Source organism: Aotus nancymaae, unplaced genomic scaffold (assembly GCF_030222135.1).
Source record: "Aotus nancymaae isolate 86718 unplaced genomic scaffold, 86718_ANA_hifiasm-v0.15.2.pri h1tg000108l, whole genome shotgun sequence".
Lineage (NCBI taxonomy): Eukaryota > Metazoa > Chordata > Mammalia > Primates > Aotidae > Aotus > Aotus nancymaae.
The window spans coordinates 41,972,446-41,988,589 of NW_026988523.1; the positions used below are offsets into that span (position 1 = coordinate 41,972,446).

At 35.9% G+C, this 16,144-nt stretch overlaps 1 pseudogene; it reads right to left on the reverse strand.

Moving 5' to 3' along the window:
- Window positions 1-4,904: 4,904 nt before the first annotated feature.
- Window positions 4,905-16,144, reverse strand: part of LOC105728519 (large ribosomal subunit protein uL18-like) — a 46,996-nt pseudogene continuing 35,756 nt past the window's right edge.

A 16,144-nucleotide genomic window follows, 5' to 3' on the forward strand; every position in this document is an offset into this window, starting at 1 on the left:
CAACAACTTGCTTGGCTCCAAACTAGGTCAGTGAACATAGAAGGTGAAAACTTTCTGTTAAGATCAATTTCTCATATTTAATAACAGTTTCAAAAACAAGGTGGGCGGTGGATTGCGGGGAGGGACATGCTGACAGTAAAGGAATCCACTTTCTTAAACTCATACACACAGGATTTCTCAAGCAAAAGAATACCACCTGGCTTCCAAATTCTGAAGTCTGTTTAACAATATCCCAATAATTTTTCATTTATGTTTTACAGTAGAGGTTATTAACCACTACTCTAGTAGATTAAAATGCTCTAGCAAATATTTTTCTCTAAAAATGAATATTGGCTCAGAAATATGCAAATAGATAAGTAGCATAGCATAAGTAGCTTAAAAATATCCAAGCACCCAAATGTATATGAATTTATTGTATGGTAAGTCTGATTTGTTAAAATGTTGGAGAATGAAGAGTGTGGATACCAGAGACCATTTACCTATTTTGAGTGGACAAAAGCTAGATTCCTGTCTCATAGCCTGCATAAAAATAAATGCCAAAATAATAAAAAAATTAGAATTATGAAAATATTACAAAAGATCTTATGTTCTGTTCTTCATAGTTCCATGCATTTTCTTACATTTATTTATTTCTGGTCACTGTATATGTATTCAGTTGATGTGTATGAATAGGATATTCCTTTCAATTTAGCTTCCATCTGATTTGTTAATATCAAAGAAAGCTGTTTAATATTAATCTTGTATCCAGCCACTTTCTTAGTTCTTAATAATTCTAATACTTAAGTTTTGTTTTTTGCTTTTTTTTTTTTTTCTGTTGCCCAGTCTGGAGTGTAGTGGCACCATCTTGACTCACTGCAACCTCAGCTTCCTGGGTTCAAGTGACTCTCCTGCCTTAGCCTCCCGAGTAGCTGGGATTACAGGTGAATGCCACCATGCCCAGCTAATTTTTGTATTTTCAGTAGAGATGGGATTTCACCATCTTGGCCAGGCTGGTCTCAAATTCCTGGTCTCAGCTGATCCACCCTACTCAGCCTCCCAAAGTGCTGGGATTCCAGGCATGAGTCACTGCACCCAGCCAGTTGTTTTAAGTTTTGGTTGAATCTTTTTGATTAAATATGTGTATGCAAATGCATATTCATGTATGTCTTTTTGTTTGTTTTATTTAATTAGCCATAAACTCTAGAATGCTGTTTTACTAGTGATGACAGTAGGCATTTCTCTAGTTTCCATCTTTAGGTAAATACAGTCACTGCTTCACCATGTAGTTTTGTTTGTTATTAATTTTTATTTCAAACTCTTTATTGTTTTTAGCCATTTTTATTCTATTATTATTTTACTTAGAATTTTAGTTATAAATTGCTGTTTATTTTTATTAAATACATATTTTACAATTATTGTTCAATGTTTTTTCTCTTTTAAGTAACATAAATAGATTAAAGGTAAAAATCCACTGAACAGTAGCTTTGTTTAGGTTAAGCATTTAATAAAAATACATAAGTAATATTTATTGCTATTTTTGATTCAATCTAGCCATTTTGGAATGAACTGTACTTCATCATGATTAATTTTTTTAAGTGTCTTGTATGACTCTTTGCTAATGCATTATTTGAATTTTTTTTGTATCTAAATTTATAAATGATACTGCTGTATAATTTCTATTTGTGCTTGCTTTTACCTTTTCTAATATAATTCTTTGATGTTTCCAATATCTTCTATTATTGATCCATTCAAATTTCCTATCTGATCTGGAATCAATTTTGATAATTTAAATTTTCCTAAAAATATGTCTATTTCATCTATATTTTTCAAATTAATTATTATACTATATATTAAATTTTCTTAAAAATTCTTTTAGTTTTAGCTCTATTTGTAATTATAATATTTTCTCACTTGTGAATTTGTCTATTTTTGTTCCTCTCTTTTTTTGTCTTTTATTTTTCCTTTGAATTGGTGTTTACATTTTTTTTTTCAAGTTGTTACAACTTTGACATTATCTTTTGTCACTTTTTGGTTTAATTGCATTGTCCTTGAGAGAGTTTTCAAGTCTATTTTCTTTGTGGCCAACTGCATGAATATATATATGCCTTAGATTATATGAAAAGTTCTATATATCCATTAAAACAAATGTATTATTTGTGTTAATTAAATTATATTTACTGATCATCTGTCACATTCTTTTTTTTTTTTTCTTTTTTTTGGCCAGAAGTTACCTCTAATAAAAGAGAGGAGTAAATAAGATTTTTATTTTTATTTTATTATTTTTTTTAAATATATATTTTATTGCATTTTAGGTTTTGGGGTACATGTGAAGAACATGTAAGATTGTTGCATAGGTACATACATGGCAATGTTGTTTGCTGCCTTCCTCCCCATCACTTATATCTGGCAATTCTCCCCATGTTATCGTTCCCCAGCTCCCCACCCCCCACTGTCCCTCCCCTAGTTACCCCCCACAGACCACAGTGTGTGATGCTCCCCTCCCTGTGCCCACGTGTTCTCATTGTTCAACACTCACCTATGAGAGAGAACATGAAGTGTTTGATTTTCTGTTCTTATGTCAGTTTGCTGAGAATGATGGTTTCCAGGTTCATCCATGTCCCTACAAAGGACACGAACTCATCGTTTTTGATGGCTGCATAGTATTCCATGGTGTATATGTGCCACATTTTCCCTGTCTAGTCTATCATTGATGGGCATTTGGATTGGTTCCAAGTCTTTGCTATTGCAAACAGTGCTGCAATTAACATTTGTGTGCATGTGTCCTTATAATAGAATGATTTATAGTCCTTTGGGTATATACCCAGTAATGGGATTGCTGGGTCAAATGGAATTTCTATTTCTAGATCCTTGAGGAATCACCGCACTGTCTTCCACAATAGTTGAACTGATTTACACTCCCACCAACAGTGTAAAAGTGTTCCTATTACTCCACATCCTCTCCAGCATCTGTTGTCTAGACTTTTTAATGATCGCCGTTGTAACTGGCATGAGATGGTATCTCAATGTAGTTTTGATTTGCATTTCTCTAATGACCAGTGATGATGAGCATTTTTTCATATGTTTGTTGGCCTCATGTATGTCTTCTTTTATAAAGTGTCTATTCATATCCTTTGCCCACTTTTGAATGAGCTTGTTTGTTTTTTTCTTGTAAATCTGTTTTAGTTCTTTGTAGATTCCGGATATTAGCCCTTTGTCAGATGGGTAGATTGCAAAATTTTTTTCCCATTCTGTTGGTTGCCAATTCACTCTAATGATTGTTTCTTTTGCTGTGCAGAAGCTCTGGAGTTTAATTAGTTCCCATATGTCTATTTTGACTTTTGTTGCCAATGCTTTTGGTGTTTTAGTTATGAAGTCCTTGCCTATGTCTATGTCCTGAATGGTTTTGCCTAGGTTTTCTTCTAGGGTTTTTATGGTGTTAGGTCTTCTGTTTAAGTGTTTAATCCATCTGGAGTTAATTTTAGTGTAAGGTGTTAGGAAGGGGTCCAGTTTTTTCTTTCTGCACATGGCTAGCCAGTTTTCCCAACACCATTTATTAAACAGGGACTCCTTTCTCCATTACTTTTGTCAGGTTTGTCAAAGATCAGATGGTTCTAGATGTGTGGCGTTGCCTCCGAGGCCTCTGTTCTGTTCCATTGGTCTATATCTCTGTTTTGGTACCAGTATCATGCTGTTTTGATTATTGTAGCTTTGTAGTATAGTTTGAAGTCAGGTAGCGTGATGCCTCGAGCTTTGTTCTTTTTGCTTAGAATTAACTTGGCTATGTGGGCTCTTTTGGTTCCATATGAAGTTTAAGGTGGTTTTTTCCAGTTCTGTGAAGAAGGTCATTGGTAGCTTGATGAGGACAGCATTGAATTTCTATAAATTACTTTGGGCAGTATGGCCATTTTCATGATATTGATTCTTCCTAACCATGAGCATGGAATGTTTCTCCCTCTGTGTCCTCTCTTATTTTGTTGAGCAGTGGTTTGTAGTTCTCCTTGAAGAGGTCCTTTACATTCCTTGTTAGTTGTATTCCTAGGTATTTTATTCTCTTTGTAGCAATCGTGAATGGCAGTTCGTTCTTGATTTGGCTCTCTTTAAGTCTGTTATTGGTGTATAGGAATACTTGTGATTTCTGCACATTGATTATGTATCCTGAGACTTGGTGAAGTTGCTTATCAGTTTCAGGAGATTTTGGGCTCATCTATCATGTTCTGAACACTGTATGATGTGCCAAGTGCACAGTGGCACAAAGGCAGACCATTCCTATTTGTTGCTATGTGATATTTATTGTACGGGATATACCACAGTTTGTTTATTGATTCACTTCTTAATGGACATTTGGATTATTTCCAGTTTTTAGTATTATAAATGAAGATTCTATGAACTTTTGTGTTTAAGTTTTTGTGTGGATATATGTTCTCATTCCTCTTGTGTAAATAATTAGAAGTGGAAAGCTTCAGTCATATAGCAGCTATATTATAGTAATCTTTATAGACAGCACATAATTGAATTTGGACTTTGGAACTAAATGTGAACTTTGCCTTATAACAGGACAATGGAATCTTTATATATTCATCACTCAACTGATCTGTAAAATCTCATATATGTTACTTTTTATGCTTTCTTATTGTTTCTCTTCTTGTTTTAAAATATGTTTTCCTTAATTATTGTTATTCTCTGGTATATATTTTCCAGGATATGAATATATTACGGGATAATAGTACTATTGAGAGGTTCTACAAAAAGTAGTTTCTATTGTTAAATAAATTGAGAAAACCCTTCTTAGATATTTACAATTCAAACTCCTATTTTAAGGACTATGAGAATTCCTGCTTAGTGATTTCCCCTTGCTTTTAGACCAAATTCCAAATTCTTTTTTTTTTCTTTTTGCTGTCCACAGTTTATTGTCTTCATCTGAAAAATCCTCATAGAAAGTTGTTTGGTTTAGCTTTCAGCAGCCCGCTCCTGAGCTCTGAGGAAACTTGCCTTCTTTTGAGCTACCCGATCTTTCTTCTGAGCAAGGGACATTTTGGGGCGGTTCCACCTCTTCTTCTTAACTTCTTTCTTGGGCTTCTTTTCATAGACTGGATTCTCTTGTGTAGCAGCATAAGCTTTCTTATACATCTCCTCCATCATGTCTGGAGTTACACTGTTCTTTATGTATTGAGAGAATTGTTTCTTGTAAGCATCTTCATCTTCTTTCATTAAGTAGGGCATGTAATCTGCAACATTCTGGCCCATGATGTGCTTCTGGTCTACTTCTGCCTTAAATTCCTTGCTTTCAGAATCATAACCAGGGAATCGTTTGGTACTATGAGGGACAGACAAGCCTCCATCCACAGCTCCTTTCAGGGTGCCAAAAACTTTATTGCCAGTAGTAGTTCTGGCAAGGCCTTCATCCAAATAGCAGGTAAAGGCACCTGGCTGACTATCAATGCTTTCCACATTTTATTCAAGGCCAGTCACCTCCACTTGGCCTTCATAGATTTTGTCCACGCCAAACTTATTGAGAAGCCTGCGGGCCAGCAGCAGGCCAGTACAATACACTGCAGCAGAAGTTGTCAGGCCAACCTTCACACCATATTTTGGCAGTTCATGTGCATATGCTGTGCAGACTATTATATCCCCCTCTATACGGGCATAAGCAATCTGACAAATTATGTCTCTGTTACATGAACTCTCATCCTGTATTTGGGTGTATTGTATTTACTTTTATCCTGTATCACCAAGTGTTTCCAGGCATAGTAATCAGTTTTACCCTCTCATCGTCTTCTAAATTCACTTGGTATCTCTTCAAGTAGGCCTTATTCTTAACAACTTTAACAAACCCTATCTGGCAGAACAGAGACCTGCATCCACGGCTCAACAGAGACCTCCAAATTCCAAACTCTTAACACAGCTCATGAACCCCTGTACTCTGGCCCCTACCAACCTCATGACACTCTGTCTGACTTGATTAGTTCAGTGAATGTACCAAGTTCCTTCTGGCCTCAGGACTTCACATAAATGAGCCCTTCTGCTAGAGCTCTTTTCTCTATCTCTGCACACCTGGATAATCTCTCATAATTCTTCTGGTTAACAAATTAAATATAATATCGTTATGGACACCTAGAATATAGATCAGGTCCACATTCTAAACTCTTGGAGCATTCTGTGCTTTTCTTCTGTAGCACTGGTTACAATGATAATTACATAGTTACTTGTGTAGTAATTTGATTTATGGCTGTTTTCCTAGCTGGAATGTAAACTCCATAAAAGTAGGAACTTGTCTGTCTTGTTTCCAATAGTTACTGTATCTGCCTGTTTTAGACAAATAGTAGGCACTTCATAAATATGTATTAAATGAATCAAGAATCCAAGTGACTTCATTTAACCCTACATTTCCTAAGCTTATTTGACATATCTCTTCCTAATTATCTTGCTGAATTAATATTCTGTCAATAATGCTCTTAGGAATGCAGTGTTCTCTCTCTCTCTTTCTCTCTCTCTATTTCTCTCTGTGTGTGTGTGTGTGTGTGTGTGTGTGTGTGTGTGTGTGTTGTGGGGTGTTGCTGGTAATTACCCTATTCAGTCATTTAATAAATATTTATTGGGGGCTGCTATGTGCTAGGCACTATGCAAGGCATTCTTCTAGGCACTGAGAATTCAGCAGTTTCTAAGCCTAGATAGTTTACCTTTAGCAATAAATATTCAAAAGTAAATAATACGTTAGTCATGAGTGCTTGCTGTCTAGGGGAAATAACATTCCGGATAGAGGGAAGAGCGATGGCAAAGTGCCTGCGATGGGAACATGTGCAGAGATCTGAGTGCAGTTATAGCAAGAGAACAGATAGGGAGAGTGGTCGGACTTGAAGTCAGAGAAGGTGGAGAAGGGCACGAGGTTAGGCAGGGATACAAAGGACTTTGGATTAACTCTGAAGGATACGTGAAGACATTGAGCAGAGCAGGAATACAATGCATATTTTAGAAAGGTTACTAGCTCTTGTGTGAAGAGCATCTGTAAGAGGGAGGAAACTTATTAGGACTCTTGGAACAATCTGGCTAAACAAAGTAGACTAGAGTGTTAATGGCACAGGTGATGAGAGATGGTGAAATTCTGGGTATATTAAATGTAGAGACACCAGGAGGTGCTAATGGATGGCATGTAGAAGACTGGAGCTTAGATTGCAGATGAGGAAACTTAAGTTTGGTTTAATCATACTAAATCTGAGATGTCTGTAAGAAACCCAAATGAAGATGTGGATAGGATCTGTAAGTTTAAAGTCAGAGGACATGTCAGGTCTAGAGATATAAATTTGGAAGTCAACAGCCTACTGATGCTATTTAAAATAAGGACTGGAAGGGATCATCAAAGAAATGAGTATAGATCAAAAAGAAAGAGTCTGAGGACTAAGCCTTTAGAATTTAAATCTATCATCCACAGTAGTTAAAATTGAAGACCTCATTATGTAAGAAGTAAAATGGACATCTTTTTCTTTTCTAGCTCCTGGATTTTTTATTGTATGAGAAAATTTTCTCTTTTCATTCATTTTCTGAAACATATCTTCAATAATTATTTAGATTAGTGTATGCTTCCAGCTTTTTCATCTTTATTATTTTATATTGATTCATTTATCAATTAATAGCACATGAATTGAAGTAAACATTTTCAGGATTAGTATTAGTCTTTTTATATCTTAATTCAAATATTTCTTAATATTTGAATTACAACTTCACTGAATATGGAATTCCTGAGTGACAGTTATTTTCTTTGTACTCAGTGGTTTCTGATCTGTTTTCTTCTAGTGGTTAATGTTAAAAGGAGAAATCTGAGTCCACAGATATTTCTACCCTCTGTAGGCAACAGTTATGTGTTTGTTGGCTTTTATTTACTTATTTGTGATTATTGATGTTTGTTTGCTTTTTTTCTTTTCTTTTTTCTCTGACTAGATGCTTATGGTTTTTTTTTTTCCTCATATAATTCAAAGTTTCCACAATATATTCAGGTCTTCATTTCTGTAACGTTTTCAGATTTTAGCATTAAAGTTATACTTTCGGACCAGGCACAGTGACTCATGCCTGTAATCCTAGCACTTTGGGAGGTCAAGGTGGGTGGATCACCTGAGTTCAGGAGTTCGAGACCAGTCTGGCCAACATGGTGAAACCCCATCTCTATTGCAAATACAAAAAATTAGCTGGGTGTGGTAGCAGATGCCTGTAATCCCAGCTACTCAGGAGCCTGAGGCAGGAGAATCACTTGAACCGGGAGGTAGAGGTTGCAGTGAGCTGAGATCGCATCACTGAGCTCCAGCGTCTTGGGCAACAAGAGTGAAACTCCATCTCAAAAAAAAAAAAAAAGTATACTTTCTCAATACAATTAATTATATAACGTTCTATGTTTTTTATTGTTTATTGTAAGTTATTGTTAAGTCTGTGTTATTTACCTTCAATATAGTTTAAAGAATATTGTTTAAGTTTTTCTATGTTTAAGTTATTGTTAAGTCTGTGTTATTTAACAATATTCTCTAAACTATATTGAAGGTAAATAACACAGCTTTAACCATTTTACAAACTCTTCTATGGTGTGTAGGCCTATTTAAATTCTCGATTCCTTCGCAGGTAGTTTTTATTAATTTGTATCTTATTAGTAAATTGTTTGTCTCTGGGTTTTCAAATGTGGCCCTACAGAGTTGCATGTTGTATTATTTTCTAATTTTCAAAATTTCTTCCTTATCTATAATTATGTTTCCTTTTCCTTTTGCTTTTATTCTTTTACTCTCTCTCTACTCCTTAAACAGAATTGTGAAGGTCTTTTTAATAATTCTTTGAAATGAACAGCTTTTGGAGTTACTAATCTTTTCTAACATTTTTGTTTTGATTAATTGTGACACATACATATTCATTCTCTTCTAATTTCTTTTGAATCCTTTTGTTCCTTTTTAATGCTCTTAAATTCAGTACTAAGCTCCTTTGTTTTATTATTTGTTTTTTAAAGTAGACGTATTTATTTTTAGTAAACTTTATATAAACATTTAAGTAACATTTACTAAAAATTTTCTCTGAGTAGAAGTTCATTTCCTATAGGTTAAAATATAAAGCCCACTCTTAATTGCCTTCTAGAGATTGTAATTTCAATTTTGACTTCCTTTTGAATCTATGGCTTTATAAGGATACTTTTCTTAATTTCTAACCAACTGAGATTTTATGCCATCTTTCTTTATTTCTATTATTAAAATGAGTGCATTCTCTAAAATCTTTCCTTTAAGAATTGTTAAAATTTGTTTTATGGCAGTCACATGGGAGAGTTTTGTAAATATTCCATGGTCATATAAAACAAATATATATTTTATTTTTTAAAAAGGTAAATCTCTTCCTCTCTCCATACACACACATACACTTGCATACACACATGTACATATACACGTATGCACACATACATACCTGAGTGTTTATGAGACTTAATATGTTGATTGTAGCATGCTGTCTTCATGCTCTTACATACTGTTGTCCACCAAATCTGTTTGATTATGTGACTTTGATGCGAACAACCAATAGAAAAATAAATAAAAGTTATGAACAGGCATTTTACAGAAAAGGGATTCATAAAGCCAATACAAATATGGGGAGATATTTACCGTCATTAGTATTAGGTATGTGCAAACCATGAAAATAATGACTCACCATTTTATACCCATTTGATACACAAAATTTTTTAAAAGTCTGTAATATTAAGTGTAAGACAGATTGTGGACAGAGAGGATATTTATACAGTGCTCTACACTGAAAACCAGTCAGATAATCATTTTCTAATGCTAAATAGTCATATACCCTATATGCCTAGATATATACCTAAGAAACACTCCATGTCTGCAGCAAGAGGCATGTATGAGAATGCTCATTGCAGTACTGGTTAACAAAAGTAAAACCCTGTTAAATCCCAAAATTTCATCAATGAGAGAATGGGAGGATGAACTATGGCTCAGTGGAATGTTCTATTACAATCAAAATGAACTACAGTAACATACAAATGGATGAATGTTATTAATAAGATATTAATAAAAGGTAAATCTCCAAAGATTTTATACATGAAATTCTTTTGTATAACGTTAATAATTGTGTGTGTGTGTGTGTGTGTGTGTGTGTGATTTAAGAACATAGAGATGGAAGGGAATTATATAAAAAGGAAAGCAAGTGTGTGAGCTGTACAGGACTCAGGTGGTGGAAGGGAGTGGGTGGAATAGGAGAGGGAGAATATGATTAGATATAGGTTATTGTTGCTCTTCTGGTTGTTTGGGAGCAGGATATCTCAGATGTTTATGATTTAATTAAAAATAATACATTAAATATCCAGCTAACTAAATAAAAGTAGGCTGTGAATGGATCAATGATGAGAAAGTATCATGAATGAGGGATTACAAATAATATGTTTTTGTGAACCTGAGGTCAAATAAAAAATAATAAATTGGGCTTTTAAAAAAAAAGAAAAAAAAATATATATATATATATAGGGTCTCTGTAGCCCAGGCTGGAGTGCAGTGGCATGATCATAGCTCACTGTAACCTCGAATCCTTGGGCTCAAGCAATCCTCTCACCTCACCTTTGAGAGTAGCTAGTACTACACGTGGGCACTACCATGCCCAGATAATTTTTTTTTCTTTTTGAGACGGAATCTCTCTCTGTTGCCCGGGCTGGAGTGCAGTGGCATCATCTCAGCTCACTACAACCTTTATCTCCTGGTTCAAGTGATTCTCTTGCCTCAGCCTCCTGAGTAGCTGGGATCATAGGCATATGCCACCACAACCAGCTAATTTTTGTATTTTTAGTAGAGATGAAGTTTCACCATGTTGGCCAGACTGATCTCGAACTCCTGACCTCAAGTGATCCACTCGCCTTGGCCTCCCAAAGTGCTGGGATTACAGGCGTGAGACACCGTGCCCAGTCTGCTAATATTTTTTTTTTTTTTTTGAGACAGGGTCTTACTTTGTCACTTGGCTGGAATGAAATGCTGCTCACTGCAGCCTCAACATCCTGAATTAATGTGATCCTCCTACCTCAGCCTCTCAAGTCGCTGGGACTACATCCTGCTAATTTTGTACTGTTTGTAGAGATGGGGTTTGGCCATGTTGACCAAGCTGGTCTCAAACTCTGGGCTCAAGCAATCCTCCCACTTTGGCCTCCCAAAGTGCTGGGATTACAGGCGTGAACCACTGTGCCTGGTCTGATTTTTTTCTTTTTTATAAGGCTTTGTAGAGACGGGACCTCTTCATGTTGCCTAGGCAGGTCAAACTCCTGGGCTTAAGCAATTCTTCCACCTCAGCTTCCCAGAGTGTTGGGATTACAGACATGCACCACTGTGGCCAGTTCAAATTGGGCTTTAAAAAGTCAACAGACAGTTTCTCTCTTTGGTCTGTTAATTATCTTGAAACACCACCTGTCTGATATTAATATTCACACTAACATTTTGTTGGTTTGCATTTGTCTGGTACCTCTTTGCTCCCTGCTCTATTTTCACTGTTCTTTTATAAATTGGTTTTAAATGCCTCATAAAATGAATGTTTCTTAAACTTCCACATACACATGAATGACCTTTATCTTATTAAAAGTTTCTGTTGAGTGGATCTGAAGTGGGACCTGGGATTTTGCATTTCTAGTGGCTTCAGGGGATGTGAGTGTTGCTAGTTCCACACACTTGAATAACAGTCATAAGCAATATATATCTGATCTTTTCTTAACCGAGAAAGTCTCAGTTTATACTTTAATAAGGGACTTCAGCAGATTCACATTTAATGAAAATAATGCATATACTTAATTTTAATTTTTCCATTCTACTTTATGTTTAATTTAGGGTTTCATATTTTTTATGCTAGTTGAATTGTCACTATTCACTTTTTCTCTTGTTTGGAAATTCTAAAATCATTTTCTATTCAACTTATGGTATTTTTTCTGTTTCTCAACACCTGCCATTTATTCCTTCAGCAAGTATTTAATAAGGTGCCTACAATCATTTGTTGAGTATATTTATAAACTATTCTTAGAAAACAAAATGCCAACTATTTCTTCCTTCCGAGATATTCTTTTCATCCACTGATTTCTCTACCCCAATACAATGAGATCTTCAGATTATTTTTTCCTTTTCTCTTTTTTCCTACAAGAAAGCATCTTTATAATTCATTCATGCTTCTCCCACCTTTACAACCTCTAGGTATTGCTGAGGTAACTACATTTAGGTTTTACCTTACAGCATATGCTTTCTAGCCTGAGAATTCTATCTTAACAGTGCTGTTTCTCATTATCCATTACTCCGTCATTATTCCTTTATATTCAATTACATATATTTCAAGGTGTATTTCTCACTTCTCTTTCCTCTCTTTTTTATTTGCCCCTAATTTAAGTTCTTCCTTGGGATTCAAACGTTGTTTAAGTCCTTTTCATTAATATTTTTTTCAGGTAGGGTATATGAGTGACGTATTTTCTAAATTCTTGTATATCTTCCTCTTTCCCTGGTAGGTAGGTAATTGCTATCTTGGCTGGATATAGAATTCTTGGGTTGCATCTACTGAATTTCAAAATTCAAAACATATATTTCAAGTTTAAGAAAGTGTTTGTGCTTTACTTTCCTTGTGTGCTCATAGTAGTATAATAATTATCATCATTATTTTGTTCAAATTGCCATCTCTCTCCTCAGGAGTTCGTCATTAGGAAGCCATCTGGGTGAGGTGCTTGGCTTGTTCTTCTGCTCTTTAGATACAGTGTTTTGTTCCTTTCTCAGCTCATTGCTGGATTAGTTCTTGGGGCTTAGGTTCACCTACCATGTACTTTCCATGGAATCAGTGTCAGTGATGAAGCTAAAATAGTAATGTCTATCCTTGTGGGCCAGTGGTGTCATGGCCAGCAGGTCACCTCTCAATCATCTCACTTCAAAAGCTAATGCTCTTTCAACTTAGATGCCAGGCACTTCTTCATGTTCCTGGGAGCTGGGGAGACCAGTTAATCCTACCAACACCACTTGTTCATGTTTGTTCTGCTCTTTCTCTTGTGGGTGCACTCTACAAGACAACCTAGCTCTGTCTAGAAGGATTCTCATGGCAAAGTCATTCTGAATTTGGCATGCGGTGCACAGTGTAGCCTATAACAAGTAGTCAGGAACATACCAGATGCCTCTTCTACTGAGAAATTCCAGACTCCAGCCTGGCATGGAAGGGCTTCCTTCTCTCTTTTTTTTTTCTGAGATGGAGTTTTTCTCTTGCTGCCCAGGCTAGAGTGCAATGGCATGATTTCAGCTCACTGCAACCTCTGCCTTCTGGTTTCAAGCAATTCTCCTGCCTCAGTCTCCCAAGTAGCCGGGATTACAGGCACCAGTGATCACACCCAGATAATTTTTGTATTTTTAATAGAGATAGGGCTTCGCCAAAGTTGACCAGGCTGGTCTTGAACTCCTGACCTCGTGATCCGCCCACCTCGGCCTCCCAAAATTCTAAGATAGCAGGCATGAGCCACTGCCAGCCTCTCCTCTTTAGCTTCTCTACTCCCTTTGCTCTCACGTACCCAAAAATTCACTCTTCTATGTCCATGCCACAGAGAAATTTTTGCACTCCTCCCTAGTTTCTTCCTTCAGTCTGGCTCTCATACTCCTAACTATGATTTCTCCCTTCAGATTATTACCATCACCATGACCCAGACCTTGCTTCTAAGCTCTATGCATCATGAGTATTTGTCTAACTTTATAGGGCAAAGTCCTCTGATTACGATAAATTATGTCACACATCTAGATGTTCAGGGTTCTGACATGATACCAGTCTTGAATAGAATTTTGCTATGATACTTTTCTGGAGGAGTGCTTCTGCCAGTATTATCTGGTTTTAAAGCTTAGAAAGATGTTGCAGGGATTGAACTACCACATTCAATTTTAAGGAAAACAAAAGTTAATGTTACATTTGAACAAATAAATCAACTCCTTCCCTCTTTTCCATTTCTAAAGCAGTAGCTAGTGGAATATAAATGTTTCTCTTTCCTTTTTCGACAGAAAGATCTGCATTGATCAGCTTGGTAGAAAGTCATGGTTAAAATGATTTTAGAATAACAAACAATGCTAATTATCTGGAAAAATTCCTTGATTGGCTGATTAATTCATCCATTCATTAATTGCATAAACACTAATTGAGTAACTGCTTTGGGTCAGCCTCAACTGGAGTAGCTTGGTTTTAACATTTATGTTCATTCTCTGGATCTAGTTCCTTAATTTGAACAATTAGTGGTGGTGGTATGATTTTTGCTTTTATCACAGACTTTATAATTCTTGCTGTTTTGCCACTCTTAATATTTATATGACATCTAGTGAGTGATTGATCTTCTATAGGACCCTCTGGTCACTCACATTTGCTTATCACTAGCACATAAGGGGCAATCCACAGATTTATGGCTGCCAATAAAAGTTGTTACCAAAAGTACCATTTCTTTTTTTTTCTGTGTGCTAATTTCTAATAACTCTTGTGCAGGAGAGCAATTACTGACAAAAGTCAGCCTCTGTTAATAGAGTTTATCACACTTCATCATATATCCTTTGTCGTTGGAAGCATTTTGACAAGCCCAGGGTTAATTAAAACCAAGAAGACAATAAAATACACCTAATCAAACATAACAGGTACAGAAATCAATTAGCAGATTTATAGTACTTTGGAGGTTTCCATAATGTATAAAATTCAAAGAAACTATCGTTTCCATTTCCTCAAGACAGTGTAATTAAATTTCTAATTGAAACTATTTTTCAGTATGTAATGTACAGTCCGCCCAAGTTTGATTTGCATTAAAGTGGGGTCTACAGAGGTTGAAAGAGTCTAGGAAATTAAAAAGATCATTGAGTCATTTTCGTTACTGTTATTTTGCCTATCTGAAAGTTGGGGGAAAGTTATACTATATAAAAAAGAGGAGAAAGGAAAAGTGCTGCTTTGCATGAAAAAAAGATTAAGTGAAGTGTTCTTATATATCAAGGACCTCTGTTCTTACTCATTGCAAAAAAAAAAAAAAGTCACCAAGGGAGAATGAACATCTCAGATAACTCTCAAATCATGCACTAGTTTTGTCAGCATTGTTAAGCAATTCATCTGGCTTGGTTTCTCAACTTGACGGATTCTTTTGACTGGATTGATTGCAATGATTCATTGCTTTGGTATCATGGAAATGTGGCCTTAAATAAGCCATATTTTTTTTGAAGTTTTATTCCCCATCCAGCTAAATGAAATGTAATGCCAGTCACCATGCCTGGAACACATTTTTTCAGTAGAGAATGGGTGAGGATCTGTATGGTTGAGTGTCTGTAAAGCTGTGTTCACTTCCCTCGTGGGCTGGTTGACCGATGGGCATATTTTCCTCTCTGCCTTAGGGCTTCCTCTTTAGAAACTTGTCTACCTCTACCTGCTACTTTCTGAATTATTAGCAAAATATCTTATTGGTATTTAAACAGAGAAATGATCATATTTTTTACCTTCCACCTGAAATTATTATTATTATTTTTTAGAGGCAGAGTTTTGCTCTCGTTGCCCAGGCTGGAGTGCAGTGGTGCAATCTTGGCTCACTGCAACCTCTGCCTCCTGGGTTCAAGCAATTCTCCTGCCTCAGCCTCCCAAGTGGCTGGGAGTACAGGCACCTGCCACCATGCCCAGCTAATTTTTTTTTTGTTAGAGATGGGGTTTCATCATCTTGGCCAGGCTAGTCTCGAACTCCTGACTTCAGGTGATCCATCCATCTCAGCCTCCCAAAGTGTTGGGATTACAGGCATGAATCACCATGCCCCAGCAATTATTCTTTTCTTTTTTTGACATTTCTGTGCCATTGACATTTAATTTAAATACAGTTAGGTTGCTTTGAAAATTTTTTGTTTTGCCTTTAATGATTACCCCAAATATAATTATTAATAACAACAAAATAACTTATATTTGTTCCCTGAAGTTAGAATTAAATTCCACCCATTACTAGGTTTTTACTTTTTGCATTTGTTTTGTTTTTTAGAGACTAGGACTTGTTCTGTTGCCCAGGCTGAAATGCAGTGGTGTGACCATAGCTCACTGTAACCTAACTCCTGGACTCAAGCAATTTTTCCGCCTCAGCCTCCTAAATAGCTAGGACTAAATGTATGTGCCACCATGCCTGGGTAATTTTTTTTTATTTTGTTGAGATGGGAGTCTT